This window comes from Borostomias antarcticus, assembly GCF_949987555.1.
Source record: "Borostomias antarcticus genome assembly, chromosome: 3".
NCBI lineage: Eukaryota > Metazoa > Chordata > Actinopteri > Stomiiformes > Stomiidae > Borostomias > Borostomias antarcticus.
In genome coordinates this window covers 17365904-17389294 of record NC_140236.1, presented here as the reverse complement: position 1 = coordinate 17389294, position 23391 = coordinate 17365904, and positions in this window count along the sequence as shown.

The following is a 23391-nucleotide window of genomic DNA, read 5'->3' as shown; positions in this document are numbered from 1 at the left end:
CAATCAACTCAGGGCTAGCTTAATTGGTCTCAGGGCATTCTAGAACCCCCATACACCGAGGCGCAAGACTCTAAGTTAATAGGAAGTGTCCAAATTGATGGCGTCCATTTGCCATAAGGTCAAGGTGTGGTTTGGGTCTTCCTGAGGTCCAATCAACTCAGGACCAGCTTAGCTGGTCTCAGGGTGTGCTTAAACACTCACGCAGTAAAGTGCAAGGCTGTACTTTGAAAGGAAGTGTCCAATTTGGTGATGTCAGTTAAGGAAGCATTAATGTTTCCTGAATTGACGTCCATTTAGGAAGCGTTTCTGTTTCCCGAATTGACATTGCGGTTGACCTTTACAACATTTCATGGTGGTCATGACCTTTCTGCTACAACTAGACACTTGATTCCTTTTCTGCTTTAAAGTTGGCTTCGAGGACAATGTGTGACATGATTTTTGTGCCCATCGGTGCATGGCAAGACACTGACAATGAGCCTCAAAGTTTGCAAGGTCGCCAGGTTTCCCAAAATGACACTGTGTCCATTAGGGAAACGTTTTGTGTACATTAAATATTACATTACAGGACTTTCTGAAGCCTCAGAGATCCCAATTTTCACACACAGAGCGGGGACATGGCCTACTATAGTCATGTGAAGTGAAAACTCTCCAAGTCCCTTGGGGAAAAAAGATTGTTTATTTGAGAAATCTAGGCGAAGACACTGTTAGGCTTATAGCCCGCAACACCCTCTTTCATAGTTGGTCAGATTGGAGTCATTTTTTTTCTGAACATGCGTGAGCTCTGATCTTTCAGTATGTTGTTGCCAGACCCAAGTGGAGTACAGTAGGCTTGGTTTGGACCTGCTGGGACCTAGCATGCCAGTGCCACACAACTGTCATTTTGGGGTACTTTTGCATTGAAAATGTTTTCAATGGGAAATGCTTCTCAAATGGACACCCTTCAAATGATCATATTTCATGTAGAAATTGTCAGAATGGCTTGAAACCTGCACCAAACCCTCAACTCGGAACACAGATTTCAGCATGTAGAGCACTGGTTCTGTAAACCCTCTGCATTCCTATATCCTTTCAGGAATGTCCCTCAAGAATGGGACAAGGAGAGCCTTGTAGAGCAGCTTTTGTTATGAAACATATCTCAGATTTGTTTCAGTACATTGATAGTAAGTATCCAATTTGGGATGTCCAGTGTGGTTCTGGGTTTTGCAAAGGTACACTAAACTCAATACCACTGTAGCTGTTCTAAGGGTGTGCTAAAACCCCCTCTCACTAATGTGCATTGCTGTACACCATATGGAAAAAGGTTTCCCCGGTGTAGGATAAGCACCCCCCCATGGACAGTCGATGCTTGCCAAGTTGACCAATGCTTCCCTCGTGGACAGTCGATTGCTTGCCAAGTGGACCAATGCTTCCCTCGTGGACAGTCGATTGCTTGCCAAGTGGACCAATGCTTCCCTCGTGGACAGTCGATTGCTTGCCAAGTGGACCAATGCTTCCCTCGTGGACAGTCGATTGCTTGCCAAGTGGACCAATGCTTCCCTCGTGGACAGACGATTGCTTGCCAAGTGGACCAATGCTTCCCTCGTGGACAGACGATGCTTGCCAAGTGGACGAATGTGTCCCTCGTGGCCAGTCGATTGCTTGCCAAGTGGACCGATGCTTCCCTCGTGGACGATTGCTTGCCAAGTGGACCAATGCTTCCCTCGTGGACGGACGATGCTTGCCAAGTGGACAGATGCTTCCCTCGCGGACAGCCCCCCGAAGTGACAAATGCTTCCCGGGTGGACGATTGCTTGCCAAGTGGACCAATGCTTCCCTCGTGGACGATTGCTTGCCAAGTGGACCAATGCTTCCCTAGTGGACCAATGCTTCCCTCGCGGACAGCTCCCCGAAGTGACAAATGCTTCCCGGGTGGACGGTCGACGGCGCCCTCCGGTGGCGCGGTCGGTATTGCCGCTTCCCGAATGCTTCCCAAATGGACAAAAATCGGCCCGTGGACCGATTCCCTAACTATCCAGAGTCACTCCTCAGATGGCACCACACTAGCTATCCACAAAACTGTTCTAGGCAGCTGGTTTGTAGAACCCACTCAGCTGCAGTTCACAAAACTGTTCTAAGCAGCTGGTCTGTAGAACCCACTCAGCTGCAGTCCCCAAAACTGTCCTAAAACCACAATATGTTCCTGGTGCGCATGGGGTTGTCATCAGTGAAGCAGACTACCCCATATTGCCGCCTTCATGTTGTCCACTGAACGCTGGTTATTGAGAATTATTGTAATAATTCTCAATAACTGTAATAATTTTGTAACATTTTGCATTTATTGGCAGTCAGTTTACCTACCTCTGGGTCCACATCTGCATATGCCTGCCTAATCTGCTCTCTGCTTCTGTGCAAGGACTCCAGACCTCTCTCTATTTCAGCAACTGAAATTAAAACAGTTTATTTGGTCAGTTTATGGATGCATGTAGAAATGCCACAGGTAGAGAGAGGGAGACTACTGTGCATATGTATAGGCTTCTGATATTGGCTAGAGACAGAGAGAGAGAGAGAGAGAGAGAGAGAGAGAGAGAGAAAGAGGGAACACGTTTCAATAGCCTACCTGTCACCCTCTTGTCATGTTTCTGATACGTTTTCAGATGAAGCCCTGGGATCCAACACTTTACTAATCTTTTGGAGAGCTGCATACCCCAACCCTTACTCGTGCGCTAAGAGGACCATCCTCACATTGACATCAAATGCAACATCATTAGGGCCCGAGCACTGGCGGTGCGAGGCCCTATTGAAACTCGAAGGATTATTAGGGCCCGAGCACTGGCGGTGCGAGGCCCTATTGAAACTCGAAGGATTATTAGGGCCCGAGCACTGGCGGTGCGAGGCCCTATTGAAACTCGAAGGATTATTATTAGGGCCCGAGCACTGGCGGTGCGAGGCCCTATTGAATTTCGAAGGATTATTAGGGCCCGAGCACTGGCGGTGCGAGGCCCTATTGAAACTCGAAGGATTATTATTATTAGGGCCCGAGCACTGGCGGTGCGAGGCCCTATTGTATTTCGAAGGATTATTATTAGGGCCCGAGCACTGGCGGTGCGAGGCCCTATTGAAACTCGAAGGATTATTATTATTCTCCTTATTCTCCTTCTTCTCCTTCTTCTTCCGAAACAAATGCCTTTTTGGCGGCCTAAACATCAATGAAAACGGATGAAACTTTGCAGATACATCAGTCCCGGTGAAAATCGGATATATCATTGGTGACGGAAATGGGCGTGGCAAAACGGCTCAAGAGCGCCCCCTGGAAAGTTTAAAATGGCGAGCCCCACCTTTCAGTTTGATGTAGGCGAACGAAATTCGGTGGGCATATGTATTTCATCGAGCCACACTTAAATGTCTCTTGGAGCTATACCCAACATGCAACAGGAAGTCCGCCATTTTGCTCTTAATGTGCCATTTTGTCCTTGTTTTGACCATTTCCATGCCTCGTACTTCGACGAACTCCTCCTACAGATTTCATCCGATCAACTTCATATCGGATCAGCTTCATCTTAAGACCTTTGTGATCAAAAGTTATCAAAAAAATTGAGTTTTCACCAAACACCCTTGCCGTGGCGCCCCGCCAAAGTTTGACATTTCGCCATAAAACACGAAGTCCTCATAACTCCTACATACATTATCCAATTTGTCCGATATATCTCACGCTTCATGACGGTTCTGTCCTGAACACATCTATGTGTCAGTATTGCGTCATACTTATAGCGCCACCTATTGGTGAAACAGGAAGTCCTCATAACTCCTCCATACATTATCCAATTTGTCCGATATATCTCACGCTTCATGACGGTTCTGTCCTGAACACATCTATGTGTCAGTATTGCGTCATACTTATAGCGCCACCTATTGGTGAAACAGGAAGTCCTCATAACTCCTCCATACATTATCCAATTTGTCCGATATATCTCACGCTTCATGACGGTTCTGTCCTGAACACATCTATGTTTCAGTATTGCGTCATACTTATAGCGCCACCTATTGGTGAAACAGGAAGTCCTCATAACTCCTCCATACATTATCCAATTTGTCCGATATATCTCACGCTTCATGACGGTTCTGTCCTGAACACATCTATGTGTCAGTATTGCGTCATACTTATAGCGCCACCTATTGGTGAAACAGGAAGTCCTCATAACTCCTCCATACATTATCCAATTTGTCCGATATATCTCACGCTTCATGATGGTTCTGTCCTGAACACATCTATGTGTCAGTATTGCGTCATACTTATAGCGCCACCTATTGGTGAAACAGGAAGTCCTCATAACTCCTCCAGACATTATCCAATTTGTCCGATATATCTCACGCTTCATGACGGTTCTGTCCTGAACACATCTATGTGTCAGTATTGCGTCATATTTATAGCGCCACCTATTGGTGAAACAGGAAGTCCTCATAACTACTACATACATTATCCAATTTGTCTGATATATCTCACGCTTCATGACGGTTCTCTCCTGAACACATCTATGTGTCAGTATTGCGTCATACTTATAGCGCCACCTATTGGTGAAACAGGAAGTCCTCATAACTCCTACATACATTATCCAATTCGTCCGATATATCTCACGCTTCATGACGGTTCTGTCCTGAAAACATCTATGTGTCAGTATTGCATCATACTTATAGCGCCACCTATTGGTGAAACAGGAAGTCCTCATAACTACTACATACATTATCCAATTTGTCTGATATATCTCACGCTTCATGACGGTTCTGTCCTGAACACATCTATGTGTCAGTATTGCATCATACTTATAGCGCCACCTATTGGTGAAACAGGAAGTCCTCATAACTCCTACATACATTATCCAATTCGTCCGATATATCTCACGCTTCATGACGGTTCTGTCCTGAACACATCTATGTGTCAGTATTGCATCATACTTATAGCGCCACCTATTGGTGAAACAGGAAGTCCTCATAACTCCTACATACATTATCCAATTTGTCCGATATATCTCACGCTTCATGACGGTTCTGTCCTGAACACATCTATGTGTCAGTATTGCGTCATACTTATAGCGCCACCTATTGGTGAAACAGGAAGTCCTCATAACTCCTCCATACATTATCCAATTTGTCCGATATATCTCACGCTTCATGACGGTTCTGTCCTGAACACATCTATGTGTCAGTATTGCGTCATACTTATAGCGCCACCTATTGGTGAAACAGGAAGTCCTAATAACTCCTCCATACATTATCCAATTTGTCCGATATATCTCACGCTTCATGACGGTTCTGTCCTGAACACATCTATGTGTCAGTATTGCGTCATACTTATAGCGCCACCTATTGGTAAAACAGGAAGTCCTCATAACTCCTCCATACATTATCCGATTTGTCCGATATATCTCACGCTTCATGAGGGTTCTGTCCTGAACACATCTATGTGTCAGTATTGCGTCATACTTATAGCGCCACCTATTGGTGAAACAGGAAGTCCTCATAACTACTACATACATTATCCAATTTGTCTGATATATCTCACGCTTCATGACGGTTCTCTCCTGAACACATCTATGTGTCAGTATTGCGTCATACTTATAGCGCCACCTATTGGTGAAACAGGAAGTCCTCATAACTCCTACATACATTATCCAATTTGTCCGATATATCTCACGCTTCATGACGGTTCTGTTCTGAACACATCTATGTGTCAGTATTGCGTCATACTTATAGCGCCACCTATTGGTGAAACAGGAAGTCCTCATAACTCCTGCATACATCATCCGATTTGCACCAAATTGCTGACGCTTCATGAAGGTGACATTCTGAACACATCTATGCGTCGGTATTGAGTCACACTTACAGCGCCACCTACTGGTGAAACAGGAAGTCCTCATAACTCCTACATACGTTAACCGATTTACTCAACATTTCTCACGCTTCATCAAGGTACCGTCCTGAACACATCTATGCTTCGGTATTGAGTCACGCCTAGAGCGCCACCTACTGGTGACAGGAAGTGTCTCTCAGTACTGCACACCGAAATAGCACACCCTTTAACGGCGCCACACCCCGACACGCGTGGGGTGCGAGGGCCCGCTCACTGCTGCTCGCAGCCCTAGTTCTCCTTATTCTCCTTATTCTCCTTATTCTTCTTCTCCCCAAACAAATGCCTTTTTGGCGGCCTAAACATCGATGAAAACGGATGAAACTTTGCAGATACATCAGTCCCGGTGAAAATCGGATATTTCATTGGTGACGGAAATGGGCGTGGCAAAACGGCTCAAGAGCGCCCCCTGGAAAGTTTAAAATGGCGAGCCCCACCTTTCAGTTTGATGTAGGCGAACGAAATTCGGTGGGCATATGTATTTCATCGAGCCACACTTAAATGTCTCTTGGAGCTATACCCAACATGCAACAGGAAGTCCGCCATTTTGCTCTTAATGTGCCATTTTGTCCTTGTTTTGACCATTTCCATGCCTCGTACTTCGACGAACTCCTCCTACAGATTTAATCCGATCAAGTTCATATCGGGTCAGCATCATCTTAAGACCTTTGTGATCAAAAGTTATCAAAAAAATTTAGTTTTCACCAAACACCCTTGCCGTGGCGCCCCGCCAAAGTTTGACATTTCGCCATAAAACACGAAGTCCTCATAACTCCTCCATACATTATCCAATTTGTCTGATAAATCTCACGCTTCATGACGGTTCTGTCCTGAACACATCTATGTGTCAGTATTGCGTCATACTTATAGCGCCACCTATTGGTAAAACAGGAAGTCCTCATAACTCCTCCATACATTATCCGATTTGTCCGATATATCTCACGCTTCATGACGGTTCTGTCCTGAACACATCTATGTGTCAGTATTGCGTCATACTTATAGCGCCACCTATTGGTGAAACAGGAAGTCCTCATAACTCCTCCATACATTATCCAATTTGTCCGATATATCTCACGCTTCATGACGGTTCTGTCCTGAACACATCTATGTGTCAGTATTGCGTCATACTTATAGCGCCACCTATTGGTGATACAGGAAGTCCCCATAACTCCTCCATACATTATCGGATTTGTCCGATATATCTCACGCTTCATGACGGTTCTGTCCTGAACACATCTATGTGTCAGTATTGCGTCATACTTATAGCGCCACCTATTGGTGAAACAGGAAGTCCTCTTAACTCCTACATACGTTATCCGATTTACTCCAAATTGCTCAGGGTTGATGAAGGTCGCATCCTGAACACATCTGTGCGTGAGCATTGAGTCATACTAATAGCGCCACCTACTGCTTTCAGGAAGTCATCATAACTCCTACATACATTGTCCGATTTACACAACATTTCTCACGCTTCATCAAGGTACTGTCCTGAACACATCTATGCGTTTGTATTGAGTCACGCTTAGAGCGCCACCTACTGGTAACAGGAAGATTCTCTCAGTACTGGACACCGAAATAGCACACACTTTAACGGCGCCACACCCCGATCCGCATGGGGTGCGAGGGCCCGCTCACTGCTGCTCGCAGCCCTAGTTATTCTTCTTCTCCTTCTTCTCCTTCTTCTTCTCCCCAAACAAATGCCTTTTTGGCGGCCTTAACATCGATGAAAACGGATGAAACTTTGCACATACGTCAGTCCCGGTAAAAAATTTGATAATTCATGGGTGACGGAAATGGGCGTGGCAAAACGGCTCAAGTGCGCCCCCTGGAAAATTTAAAATGGCGAGCCCCACCTTTCAGTTTGATGTAGTCGAACGAAATTCGGTGGGCATATGTAGTTCATCGAGACACACTAAAATGTCTCTTGGAGCTATACCCAACATGCAACAGGAAGTCCGCCATCTTGCTTTTAATGTGCCATTTTGTCCTTGTTTTGACCATTTCCATGCCTCGTACTTCAACGAACTCCTCCTACAGATTTCATCCGATCAACTTCACATCGGGTCGGCTTCATCTTAAGACCTTTGTGATCAAAAGTTATCAAAAAAATTGAGTTTTCACCACACACCCTTGCCGTGGCGCCCTGCCAAAGTTTGACATTTCGCCATAAAACACGAAGTCCTCATAACTCCTACATACATTATCCAATTTGTCCGATATATCTCATGCTTCATGACGGTTCTGTCCTGTACACATCTATGTTTCAGTATTGCATCATACTTATAGCGCCACCTATTGGTGAAACAGGAAGTCCTCATAACTCCTACATACATTATCCAATTCGTCCGATATATCTCACGCTTCATGAAGGTTCTGTCCTGAACACATCTATGTGTCAGTATTGCGTCATACTTATAGCGCCACCTATTGGTGAAACAGGAAGTCCTCATAACTCCTACATACATTATCCAATTCGTCCGATATATCTCACGCTTCATGAAGGTTCTGTCCTGAACACATCTATGTTTCAGTATTGCATCATACTTATAGCGCCACCTATTGGTGAAACAGGAAGTCCTCATAACTCCTACATACATAATCCAATTCGTCCGATATATTTCACGCTTCATGAAGGTTCTGTCCTGAACACAACTATGTGTCAGTATTGCGTCATACTTATAGCGCCACCTATTGGTGAAACAGGAAGTCCTCATAACTCCTCCATACATTATCCGATTCGTCCGATATATCTCACGCTTCATGACGGTTCTGTCCTGAACACATCTATGTGTCAGTATTGCATCATACTTATAGCGCCACCTATTGGTGAAACAGGAAGTCCTCATAACTCCTACATACATTATCCAATTCGTCCGATATATCTCACGCTTCATGAGGGTTCTGTCCTGTACACATCTATGTTTCAGTATTGCATCATACTTATAGCGCCACCTATTGGTGAAACAGGAAGTCCTCATAACTCCTACATACATTATCCAATTCGTCCGATATATCTCACGCTTCATGAAGGTTCTGTCCTGAACACATCTATGTGTCAGTATTGCGTCATACTTATAGCGCCACCTATTGGTGAAACAGGAAGTCCTCATAACTCCTCCATACATTATCCAATTCGTCCGATATATCTCACGCTTCATGAAGGTTCTGTCCTGAACACATCTATGTGTCAGTATTGCGTCATACTTATAGCGCCACCTATTGGTGAAACAGGAAGTCCTCATAACTCCTACATACATTATCCAATTCGTCCGATATATCTCACGCTTCATGAAGGTTCTGTCCTGAACACATCTATGTTTCAGTATTGCATCATACTTATAGCGCCACCTATTGGTGAAACAGGAAGTCCTCATAACTCCTACATACATAATCCAATTCGTCCGATATATTTCACGCTTCATGAAGGTTCTGTCCTGAACACAACTATGTGTCAGTATTGCGTCATACTTATAGCGCCACCTATTGGTGAAACAGGAAGTCCTCATAACTCCTCCATACATTATCCGATTCGTCCGATATATCTCACGCTTCATGACGGTTCTGTCCTGAACACATCTATGTGTCAGTATTGCATCATACTTATAGCGCCACCTATTGGTGAAACAGGAAGTCCTCATAACTCCTACATACATTATCCAATTCGTCCGATATATCTCACGCTTCATGAGGGTTCTGTCCTGTACACATCTATGTTTCAGTATTGCATCATACTTATAGCGCCACCTATTGGTGAAACAGGAAGTCCTCATAACTCCTACATACATTATCCAATTCGTCCGATATATCTCACGCTTCATGAAGGTTCTGTCCTGAACACATCTATGTGTCAGTATTGCGTCATACTTATAGCGCCACCTATTGGTGAAACAGGAAGTCCTCATAACTCCTCCATACATTATCCAATTCGTCCGATATATCTCACGCTTCATGAAGGTTCTGTCCTGAACACATCTATGTGTCAGTATTGCGTCATACTTATAGCGCCACCTATTGGTGAAACAGGAAGTCCTCATAACTCCTACATACTTTGTCCGATTTACACAACATTTCTCACACTTCATCAAGGTACTGTCCTGAACACATCTATGCGTCGGTATTGAGTCACGCTTAGAGCGCCACCTACTGGTGACAGGAAGTTTCTGTCAGTACTGGACACCGAAATAGCACACCCTTTAACGGCGCCACACCCCGACCCGCGTGGGGTGCGAGGGCCCGCTCACTGCTGCTCGCAGCACTAGTTATTATTATTATTATTCTTCTCCTTCTTCTTCCAAAACAAATGCATTTTTGGCGGCCTAAACATCGATGAAAACGGATGAAACTTTGCAGATACGTCAGTCCCGGTGAAAAATTTGATAATTCATGGGTGACGGAAATGGGCGTGGCAAAACGGCTCAAGAGCGCCCCCTGGAAAGTTTCAAATGGCGAGCCCCACCTTTCAGTTTGATGTAGGCGAACGAAATTCGGAGGGCATATGTATTTCATCGAGCCACACTAAAATGTCTCTTAGAGCTGTACCCAACATGCAACAGGAAGGCCGCCATTTTGCTTTTAATGTGCCATTTTGTCCTTGTTTTGACCATTTCCATGCCTCGTATTTCAACGAACTCCTCCTACAGATTTCATCCGATCAACTTCATACTCGGTCAGCTTCATCTTAAGCCCTTTGTGATCAAAAGTTATCAAGAAAATTGAGTTTTCACCAAACACCCTTGCCGTGGCGCCCCGCCAAAGTTTGACATTTCGCCATAAAACACGATGTCCTCATAACTTCTCCATACATTATCCGATTTGTCCGATATATCTCACGCTTCATGACGGTTCTGTCCTGAACACATCTATGTGTCAGTATTGCGTCATACTTATAGCGCCACCTATTGGTGAAACAGAAGGTCCTCATAACTCCTCCATACATTATCCAATTTGTCCGATATAGCTCACGCTTCATGACGGTTCTGTCCTGAACACATCTATGTGTCAGTATTGCGTCATACGTATAGCGCCACCTATTGGTGAAACAGGAAGTCCCCATAACTCCTCCATACATTATCGGATTTGTCCGATATATCTCACGCTTCATGACGGTTCTGTCCTGAACACATCTATGTGTCAGTATTGCATCATACTTATAGCGCCACCTATTGGTGAAACAGGAAGTCCTCATAACTCCTCCATACATTATCCGATTTGTCCGATTTATCTCACGCTTCATGACGGTTCTGTCCTGAACACATCTATGTGTCAGTATTGCGTCATACTTATAGCGCCACCTATTGGTGAAACAGGAAGTCCTCATAACTCCTGCATACATCATCCGATTTGCACCAAATTGCTGACGCTTCATGAAGGTCACCTTCTGAACACATCTATGTGTCGGTATTGAGTAACACTTACAGCGCCACCTACTGGTGAAACAGGAAGTACTCATAACTCCTACATACATTATCCGATTTACTCCAAATTGCTCATGCTTGATGAAGGTCGCATCTTGAACACATCTGTAGGTCAGTATTGCGTCATACTTACAGCGCCACCTACTGCTTACAGGAAGTCCTCATAACTCCTACATACTTTGTCCGATTTACACAACATTTCTCACACTTCATCAAGGTACTGTCCTGAACACATCTATGCGTCGGTATTGAGTCACGCTTAGAGCGCCACCTACTGGTGACAGGAAGTTTCTGTCAGTACTGGACACCGAAATAGCACACCCTTTAACGGCGCCACACCCCGACCCGCGTGGGGTGCGAGGGCCCGCTCACTGCTGCTCGCAGCACTAGTTATTCTCCTTCTTCCAAAACAAATGCCTTTTTGGCGGCCTAAACATCGATGAAAACGGATGAAACTTTGCAGATACGTCAGTCCCGGTGAAAAATTTGATAATTCATGGGTGACGGAAATGGGCGTGGCAAAACGGCTCAAGTGCGCCCCCTGGAAAATTTAAAATGGCGAGCCCCACCTTTCAGTTTGATGTAGTCGAACGAAATTCGGTGGGCATATGTAGTTCATCGAGACACACTAAAATGTCTCTTGGAGCTATACCCAACATGCAACAGGAAGTCCGCCATCTTGCTTTTAATGTGCCATTTTGTCCTTGTTTTGACCATTTCCATGCCTCGTACTTCAACGAACTCCTCCTACAGATTTCATCCGATCAACTTCACATCGGGTCGGCTTCATCTTAAGACCTTTGTGATCAAAAGTTATCAAAAAAATTGAGTTTTCACCACACACCCTTGCCGTGGCGCCCTGCCAAAGTTTGACATTTCGCCATAAAACACGAAGTCCTCATAACTCCTACATACATTATCCAATTTGTCCGATATATCTCATGCTTCATGACGGTTCTGTCCTGTACACATCTATGTTTCAGTATTGCATCATACTTATAGCGCCACCTATTGGTGAAACAGGAAGTCCTCATAACTCCTACATACATTATCCAATTCGTCCGATATATCTCACGCTTCATGAAGGTTCTGTCCTGAACACATCTATGTGTCAGTATTGCGTCATACTTATAGCGCCACCTATTGGTGAAACAGGAAGTCCTCATAACTCCTACATACATTATCCAATTCGTCCGATATATCTCACGCTTCATGAAGGTTCTGTCCTGAACACATCTATGTTTCAGTATTGCATCATACTTATAGCGCCACCTATTGGTGAAACAGGAAGTCCTCATAACTCCTACATACATAATCCAATTCGTCCGATATATTTCACGCTTCATGAAGGTTCTGTCCTGAACACAACTATGTGTCAGTATTGCGTCATACTTATAGCGCCACCTATTGGTGAAACAGGAAGTCCTCATAACTCCTCCATACATTATCCGATTCGTCCGATATATCTCACGCTTCATGACGGTTCTGTCCTGAACACATCTATGTGTCAGTATTGCATCATACTTATAGCGCCACCTATTGGTGAAACAGGAAGTCCTCATAACTCCTACATACATTATCCAATTCGTCCGATATATCTCACGCTTCATGAGGGTTCTGTCCTGTACACATCTATGTTTCAGTATTGCATCATACTTATAGCGCCACCTATTGGTGAAACAGGAAGTCCTCATAACTCCTACATACATTATCCAATTCGTCCGATATATCTCACGCTTCATGAAGGTTCTGTCCTGAACACATCTATGTGTCAGTATTGCGTCATACTTATAGCGCCACCTATTGGTGAAACAGGAAGTCCTCATAACTCCTCCATACATTATCCAATTCGTCCGATATATCTCACGCTTCATGAAGGTTCTGTCCTGAACACATCTATGTGTCAGTATTGCGTCATACTTATAGCGCCACCTATTGGTGAAACAGGAAGTCCTCATAACTCCTACATACATTATCCAATTCGTCCGATATATCTCACGCTTCATGAAGGTTCTGTCCTGAACACATCTATGTTTCAGTATTGCATCATACTTATAGCGCCACCTATTGGTGAAACAGGAAGTCCTCATAACTCCTACATACATAATCCAATTCGTCCGATATATTTCACGCTTCATGAAGGTTCTGTCCTGAACACAACTATGTGTCAGTATTGCGTCATACTTATAGCGCCACCTATTGGTGAAACAGGAAGTCCTCATAACTCCTCCATACATTATCCGATTCGTCCGATATATCTCACGCTTCATGACGGTTCTGTCCTGAACACATCTATGTGTCAGTATTGCATCATACTTATAGCGCCACCTATTGGTGAAACAGGAAGTCCTCATAACTCCTACATACATTATCCAATTCGTCCGATATATCTCACGCTTCATGAGGGTTCTGTCCTGTACACATCTATGTTTCAGTATTGCATCATACTTATAGCGCCACCTATTGGTGAAACAGGAAGTCCTCATAACTCCTACATACATTATCCAATTCGTCCGATATATCTCACGCTTCATGAAGGTTCTGTCCTGAACACATCTATGTGTCAGTATTGCGTCATACTTATAGCGCCACCTATTGGTGAAACAGGAAGTCCTCATAACTCCTCCATACATTATCCAATTCGTCCGATATATCTCACGCTTCATGAAGGTTCTGTCCTGAACACATCTATGTGTCAGTATTGCGTCATACTTATAGCGCCACCTATTGGTGAAACAGGAAGTCCTCATAACTCCTACATACTTTGTCCGATTTACACAACATTTCTCACACTTCATCAAGGTACTGTCCTGAACACATCTATGCGTCGGTATTGAGTCACGCTTAGAGCGCCACCTACTGGTGACAGGAAGTTTCTGTCAGTACTGGACACCGAAATAGCACACCCTTTAACGGCGCCACACCCCGACCCGCGTGGGGTGCGAGGGCCCGCTCACTGCTGCTCGCAGCACTAGTTATTATTATTATTATTCTTCTCCTTCTTCTTCCAAAACAAATGCATTTTTGGCGGCCTAAACATCGATGAAAACGGATGAAACTTTGCAGATACGTCAGTCCCGGTGAAAAATTTGATAATTCATGGGTGACGGAAATGGGCGTGGCAAAACGGCTCAAGAGCGCCCCCTGGAAAGTTTCAAATGGCGAGCCCCACCTTTCAGTTTGATGTAGGCGAACGAAATTCGGAGGGCATATGTATTTCATCGAGCCACACTAAAATGTCTCTTAGAGCTGTACCCAACATGCAACAGGAAGGCCGCCATTTTGCTTTTAATGTGCCATTTTGTCCTTGTTTTGACCATTTCCATGCCTCGTATTTCAACGAACTCCTCCTACAGATTTCATCCGATCAACTTCATACTCGGTCAGCTTCATCTTAAGCCCTTTGTGATCAAAAGTTATCAAGAAAATTGAGTTTTCACCAAACACCCTTGCCGTGGCGCCCCGCCAAAGTTTGACATTTCGCCATAAAACACGATGTCCTCATAACTTCTCCATACATTATCCGATTTGTCCGATATATCTCACGCTTCATGACGGTTCTGTCCTGAACACATCTATGTGTCAGTATTGCGTCATACTTATAGCGCCACCTATTGGTGAAACAGAAGGTCCTCATAACTCCTCCATACATTATCCAATTTGTCCGATATAGCTCACGCTTCATGACGGTTCTGTCCTGAACACATCTATGTGTCAGTATTGCGTCATACGTATAGCGCCACCTATTGGTGAAACAGGAAGTCCCCATAACTCCTCCATACATTATCGGATTTGTCCGATATATCTCACGCTTCATGACGGTTCTGTCCTGAACACATCTATGTGTCAGTATTGCATCATACTTATAGCGCCACCTATTGGTGAAACAGGAAGTCCTCATAACTCCTCCATACATTATCCGATTTGTCCGATTTATCTCACGCTTCATGACGGTTCTGTCCTGAACACATCTATGTGTCAGTATTGCGTCATACTTATAGCGCCACCTATTGGTGAAACAGGAAGTCCTCATAACTCCTGCATACATCATCCGATTTGCACCAAATTGCTGACGCTTCATGAAGGTCACCTTCTGAACACATCTATGTGTCGGTATTGAGTAACACTTACAGCGCCACCTACTGGTGAAACAGGAAGTACTCATAACTCCTACATACATTATCCGATTTACTCCAAATTGCTCATGCTTGATGAAGGTCGCATCTTGAACACATCTGTAGGTCAGTATTGCGTCATACTTACAGCGCCACCTACTGCTTACAGGAAGTCCTCATAACTCCTACATACTTTGTCCGATTTACACAACATTTCTCACACTTCATCAAGGTACTGTCCTGAACACATCTATGCGTCGGTATTGAGTCACGCTTAGAGCGCCACCTACTGGTGACAGGAAGTTTCTGTCAGTACTGGACACCGAAATAGCACACCCTTTAACGGCGCCACACCCCGACCCGCGTGGGGTGCGAGGGCCCGCTCACTGCTGCTCGCAGCACTAGTTATTCTCCTTCTTCCAAAACAAATGCCTTTTTGGCGGCCTAAACATCGATGAAAACGGATGAAACTTTGCAGATACGTCAGTCCCGGTGAAAAATTTGATAATTCATGGGTGACGGAAATGGGCGTGGCAAAACGGCTCAAGAGCGCCCCCTGGAAAATTTAAAATGGCGAGCCCCACCTTTCAGTTTAATGTAGGCGAACGAAATTCGGTGGGCATATGTATTTCATCGAGCCACACTAAAATGTCTCTTGGAGCTATACCCAACATGCAACAGGAAGTCCGCCATTTTGCTCTTTATGTGCCATTTTGTCCTTGTTTTGACAATTTCCATGCCTCGTACTTTGACGAACTCCTCCTACAGATTTCATCAGATCAACTTCATATCGAATCAGCTTCATCTTAAGACCTTTGTGATCAAAAGTTATCAAAAAAATTGAGTTTTCACCAAACACCCTTGCCGTGGCGCCCCGCCAAAGTTTGACATTTCGCCATAAAACACGAAGTCCTCATAACTCCTCCATACATTATCCAATTTGTCCGATATATCTCACGCTTCATGACGGTTCTGTCCTGAACACATCTATGTATCAGTATTGCGTCATTCTTATAGCGCCACCTATTGGTGAAACAGGAAGTCCTCATAACTCCTACATACATTATCCAATTTGTCCGATATATCTCACGCTTCATGACGGTTCTGTCCTGAACACATCTTTGTGTCAGTATTGCGTCATACTTATAGCGCCACCTATTGGTGAAACAGTAAGTCCTCATAACTCCTACATACATTATCCAATTCGTCCGATATATCTCACGCTTCATGAAGGTTCTGTCCTGAACACATCTATGTGTCAGTATTGCGTCATACTTATAGCGCCACCTATTGGTGAAACAGGAAGTCCTCATAACTCCTACATACATTATCCAATTTGTCCGATATATCTCACACTTCATGACGGTTCTGTCCTGAACACATCTATGTGTCAGTATTGCGTCATACTTATAGCGCCACCTATTGGTGAAACAGGAAGTCCTCATAACTCCTACATACATTATCCGATTTGCACCAAATTGCTGACGATTCATGAAGGTCGCATTCTGAACACATCTATGCGTCCGGATTGAGTCACTCTTACAGCGCCACCTACTGGTGAAACAGGAAGTATTCATAACTCCTACATACGTTATCCGATTTACTCCAAATTGCTCACGCTTGATGAAGGTCGCATCCTGAACACATCTCTGCGTGAGCATTGGGTCATACAAATAGCGCCACCTACTGCTTACAGGAAGTCATCATAACTCCTACATACATTGTCCGATTTACACAACATTTCTCACGCTTCATCAAGGTACTGTCCTGAACACATCTATGTGTTTGTATTGAGTCACGCTTAGAGCGCCACCTACTGGTGACAGGAAGTTTCTCTCAGTACTGGACACCGAAATAGCACACACTTTAACGGCGCCACACCCCGACCCGCATGGGGTGCGAGGGCCCGCTCACTGCTGCTCGCAGCACTAGTTATTCTTCTCCTTCTTCTCCTTCTCCTTTACTCCAAACAAATGCCTTTTAGGCGGACTGAACATCGATGAAAACGGATGAAACTTTGCAGATACGTCAGTCCCGGTAAAAAATTTGATAATTCATGGGTGACGGAAATGGGCGTGGCAAAACGGCTCAAGAGCGCCCCCTGGAAAGTTTAAAATGGCGAGCCCCACCTTTCAGTTTGATGTAGGCTAACGAAATTCGGTGGGCATATGTATTTCATCGAGCCACACTTAAATGTCTCTTGGAGCTATACCCAACATGCAACAGGAAGTCCGCCATTTTGCTCTTAATGTGCCATTTTGTCCTTGTTTTGACCATTTCCATGCCTCGTACTTCGACGAACTCCTCCTACAGATTTCATCCGATCAACTTCATATCGGGTCAGCTTCATCTTAAGACCTTTGTGATCAAAAGTTATCAAAAAAATTGAGTTTTCACCAAACACCCTTACCGTGGCGCCCTGCCAAAGTTTGACATTTCGCCATAAAACACGAAGTCCTCATAACTCCTCCATACATTATCCGATTCGTCCGATATATCTCACGCTTCATGACGGTTCTGTCCTGAACACATCTATGTGTCAGTATTGCGTCATACTTATAGCGCCACCTATTGGTGAAACAGGAAGTCCTCATAACTCCTCCATACATTATCCGATTCGTCCGATATATCTCACGCTTCATGACGGTTCTGTCCTGAACACATCTATGTGTCAGTATTACATCATACTTATAGCGCCACCTATTGGTGAAACAGGAAGTCCCCATAACTCCTCCATACATTATCGGATTTGTCCGATATATCTCACGCTTCATGACGGTTCTGTCCTGAACACATCTATGTGTCAGTATTGCGTCACGCTTAGAGCGCCACCTACTGGTGACAGGAAGTTTCTCTCAGTACTGGACACCGAAATAGCACAGCCTTTAACGGCGCCGCACCCCGACACGCGTGGGGTGCGAGGGCCCGCTCAATGCTGCTCACAGCCCTAGTTATTAGGGCCCGAGCACTGGCGGTGCGAGGCCCTATTGAAACTCGAAGGATTATTAGGGCCCGAGCACTGGCGGTGCGAGGCCCTATTGAAACTCGAAGGATTATTAGGGCCCGAGCACTGGCGGTGCGAGGCCCTATTGTATTTCGAAGGATTATTATTAGGGCCCGAGCACTGGCGGTGCGAGGCCCTATTGAAACTCGAAGGATTATTAGGGCCCGAGCACTGGCGGTGCGAGGCCCTATTGTATTTCGAAGGATTATTAGGGCCCGAGCACTGGCGGTGCGAGGCCCTATTGAATTTCGAAGGATTATTATTATTATTAGGGCCCGAGCACTGGCGGTGCGAGGCCCTATTGAAACTCGAAGGATTATTATTCTCCTTCTTCTCCTTTACTCCAAACAAATGCCTTTTAGGCGGCCTGAACATCGATGAAAACGGATGAAACTTTGCAGATACGTCAGTCCCGGTGAAAAATTTGATAATTCATGGGTGACGGAAATGGGCGTGGCAAAACGGCTCAAGAGCGCCCCCTGGAAAGTTTAAAATGGCGAGCCCCACCTTTCAGTTTGATGTAGGCTAACGAAATTCGGTGGGCATATGTATTTCATCGAGCCACACTTAAATGTCTCTTGGAGCTATACCCAACATGCAACAGGAAGTCCGCCATTTTGCTCTTAATGTGCCATTTTGTCCTTGTTTTGACCATTTCCATGCCTCGTACTTCGACGAACTCCTCCTACAGATTTCATCCGATCAACTTCATATCGGGTCAGCTTCATCTTAAGACCTTTGTGATCAAAAGTTATCAAAAAAATTGAGTTTTCACCAAACACCCTTGCCGTGGCGCCCTGCCAAAGTTTGACATTTCGCCATAAAACACGAAGTCCTCATAACTCCTCCATACATTATCCAATTTGTCCGATATATCTCACGCTTCATGACGGTTCTGTCCTGAACACATCTATGTGTCAGTATTGCGTCATACTTATAGCGCCACCTATTGGTGAAACAGGAAGTCCTCATAACTCCTCCATACATTATCCAATTTGTCCGATATATCTCACGCTTCATGACGGTTCTGTCCTGAACACATCTATGTGTCAGTATTGCGTCATACTTATAGCGCCACCTATTGGTGAAACAGGAAGTCCTCATAACTCCTCCATACATTATCCAATTTGTCTGATATATCTCACGCTTCATGACGGTTCTGTCCTGAACACATCTATGTGTCAGTATTGCGTCATACTTATAGCGCCACCTATTGGTGAAACAGGAAGTCCTCATAACTCCTCCATACATTATCCAATTTGTCCGATATATCTCACGCTTCATGACGGTTCTGTCCTGAACACATCTATGTGTCAGTATTGCGTCATACTTATAGCGCCACCTATTGGTGAAACAGGAAGTACTCATAACTCCTCCATACATTATCCAATTTGTCCGATATATCTCACGCTTCATGACGGTTCTGTCCTGAACACATCTATGTGTCAGTATTGCATCATACTTATAGCGCCACCTATTGGTGAAACAGGAAGTCCTCATAACTCCTCCATACATTATCCGATTCGTCCGATATATCTCACGCTTCATGACGGTTCTGTCCTGAACACATCTATGTGTCAGTATTGCGTCATACTTATAGCGCCACCTATTGGTTAAACAGGAAGTCCTCATAACTCCTCCATACATTATCCAATTTGTCCGATATATCTCACGCTTCATGACGGTTCTGTCCTGAACACATCTATGTGTCAGTATTGCATCATACTTATAGCGCCACCTATTGGTGAAACAGGAAGTCCTCATAACTCCTCCATACATTATCCAATTTGTCTGATATATCTCACGCTTCATGACGGTTCTGTCCTGAACACATCTATGTGTCAGTATTGCGTCATACTTATAGCGCCACCTATTGGTGAAACAGGAAGTCCTCATAACTCCTCCATACATTATCCAATTCGTCCGATATATCTCACGCAATATGACGGTTCTGTCCTGAACACATCTGTGTCAGTATTGCTTCATACTTATAGCGCCACCTATTGGTGAAACAGGAAGTCCTCATAACTACTACATACATTATCCAATTTGTCTGATATATCTCACGCTTCATGACGGTTCTGTCTTGAACACATCTATGTATCAGTATTGCGTTATACTTATAGCGCCACCTATTGGTTAAACAGGAAGTCCTCATAACTCCTCCATACATTATCCAATTTGTCCGATATATCTCACGCTTCATGACGGTTCTGTCCTGAACACATCTATGTGTCAGTATTGCATCATACTTATAGCGCCACCTATTGGTGAAACAGGAAGTCCTCATAACTCCTCCATACATTATCCGATTCGTCCGATATATCTCACGCTTCATGACGGTTCTGTCCTGAACACATCTATGTGTCAGTATTGCGTCATACTTATAGCGCCACCTATTGGTTAAACAGGAAGTCCTCATAACTCCTCCATACATTATCCAATTTGTCCGATATATCTCACGCTTCATGACGGTTCTGTCCTGAACACATCTATGTGTCAGTATTGCATCATACTTATAGCGCCACCTATTGGTGAAACAGGAAGTCCTCATAACTCCTCCATACATTATCCAATTTGTCTGATATATCTCACGCTTCATGACGGTTCTGTCCTGAACACATCTATGTGTCAGTATTGCGTCATACTTATAGCGCCACCTATTGGTGAAACAGGAAGTCCTCATAACTCCTCCATACATTATCCAATTCGTCCGATATATCTCACGCAATATGACGGTTCTGTCCTGAACACATCTATGTGTCAGTATTGCTTCATACTTATAGCGCCACCTATTGGTGAAACAGGAAGTCCTCATAACTACTACATACATTATCCAATTTGTCTGATATATCTCACGCTTCATGACGGTTCTGTCTTGAACACATCTATGTATCAGTATTGCGTTATACTTATAGCGCCACCTATTGGTTAAACAGGAAGTCCTCATAACTCCTCCATACATTATCCAATTTGTCCGATATATCTCACGCTTCATGACGGTTCTGTCCTGAACACATCTATGTGTCAGTATTGCATCATACTTATAGCGCCACCTATTGGTGAAACAGGAAGTCCTCATAACTCCTCCATACATTATCCAATTTGTCCGATATATCTCACGCTTCATGACGGTTCTGTCCTGAACACATCTATGTGTCAGTATTGCGTCATACTTATAGCGCCACCTATTGGTGAAACAGGAAGTCCTCATAACTCCTGCATACATCATCCGATTTGCACCAAATTGCTGACGCTTCATGAAGGTCACCTTCTGAACACATCTATGCGTCGGTATTGAGTTACACTTACAGCGCCACCTACTGGTGAAACAGGAAGAACTCATAACTCCTACATACATTATCCGATTTACTCCAAATTGCTCATGCTTGATGAAGGTCGCATCTTGAACACATCTGTAGGTCAGTATTGCGTCATACCTACAGCGCCACCTACTGCTTACAGGAAGTCCTCATAACTCCTACATACTTTGTCCGATTTACACAACATTTCTCACGCTTCATCAAGGTACTGTCCTGAACACATCTATGCATCGGTATTGAGTCACGCTTAGAGCGCCACCTACTGGTGACAGGAAGTTTCTGTCAGTACTGGACACCGAAATAGCACACCCTTTAACGGCGCCACACCCCGACCCGCGTGGGGTGCGAGGGCCCGCTCACTGCTGCTCGCAGCACTAGTTATTATTCTACCTTCTTCTTCTCCCCAAACAAATGCCTTTTTGGCGGCCTAAACATCGATGAAAACGGATGAAACTTTGCAGATACATCAGTCCTGGTGAAAATCGGATATTTCATTGGTGACGGAAATGGGCGTGGCAAAACGGCTCAAGAGCGCCCCCTGGAAAGTTTAAAATGGCGAGCCCCACCTTTCAGTTGGATGTAGGCGAACGAAATTTGGTGGGCATATGTATTTCATCGAGCCACACTTAAATGTCTCTTGGAGCTATACCCAACATGCAACAGGAAGTCCGCCATTTTGCTCTTTATGTGCCATTTTGTCCTTGTTTTTACCATTTCCATGCCTCGTACTTCGACGAACTCCTCCTACAGATTTCATCCGATCAACTTCATATCGGGTCAGCTTCATCTTAAGACCTTTGTGATCAAAAGTTATCAAAAAAATTGAGTTTTCACCAAACACCCTTGCCGTGGCGCCCCGCCAAAGTTTGACATTTCGCCATAAAACACGAAGTCCTCATAACTCCTCCAAACATTATCCAATTTGTCCGATATATCTCACGCTTCATGACGGTTCTGTCCTGAACACATCTATGTGTCAGTATTGCGCCACCTATTGGTAAAACAGGAAGTCCTCATAACTCCTCCATACATTATCCGATTTGTCCGATATATCTCACGCTTCATGACGGTTCTGTCCTGAACACATCTATGTGTCAGTATTGCATCATACTTATAGCGCCACCTATTGGTGAAACAGGAAGTCCTTATAACTCCTCCATACATTATCCAATTCGTCCGATATATCTCACGCTTCATGAAGGTTCTGTCCTGAACACATCTATGTTTCAGTATTGCGTCATACTTATAGCGCCACCTATTGGTGAAACAGGAAGTCTTCATAACTCCTACATACATTATCCAATGCGTCTGATATATCTCACGCTTCATGACGGTTCTGTCCTGAACACATCTATGTGTCAGTATTGCGTCATACTTATAGCGCCACCTATTGGTGAAACAGGAAGTCCTCATAACTCCTCCATACATTATCCAATTTGTCCGATATATCTCACGCTTCATGACGGTTCTGTCCTGAACACATCTTTGTGTCAGTATTGCATCATACTTATTGCGCCACCTATTGGTGAAACAGGAAGTCCCCATAACTCCTCCATACATTATCGGATTTGTCCGATATATCTCACGCTTCATGACGGTTCTGTCCTGAACACATCTATGTGTCAGTATTGCGTCATACGTATAGCGCCACCTA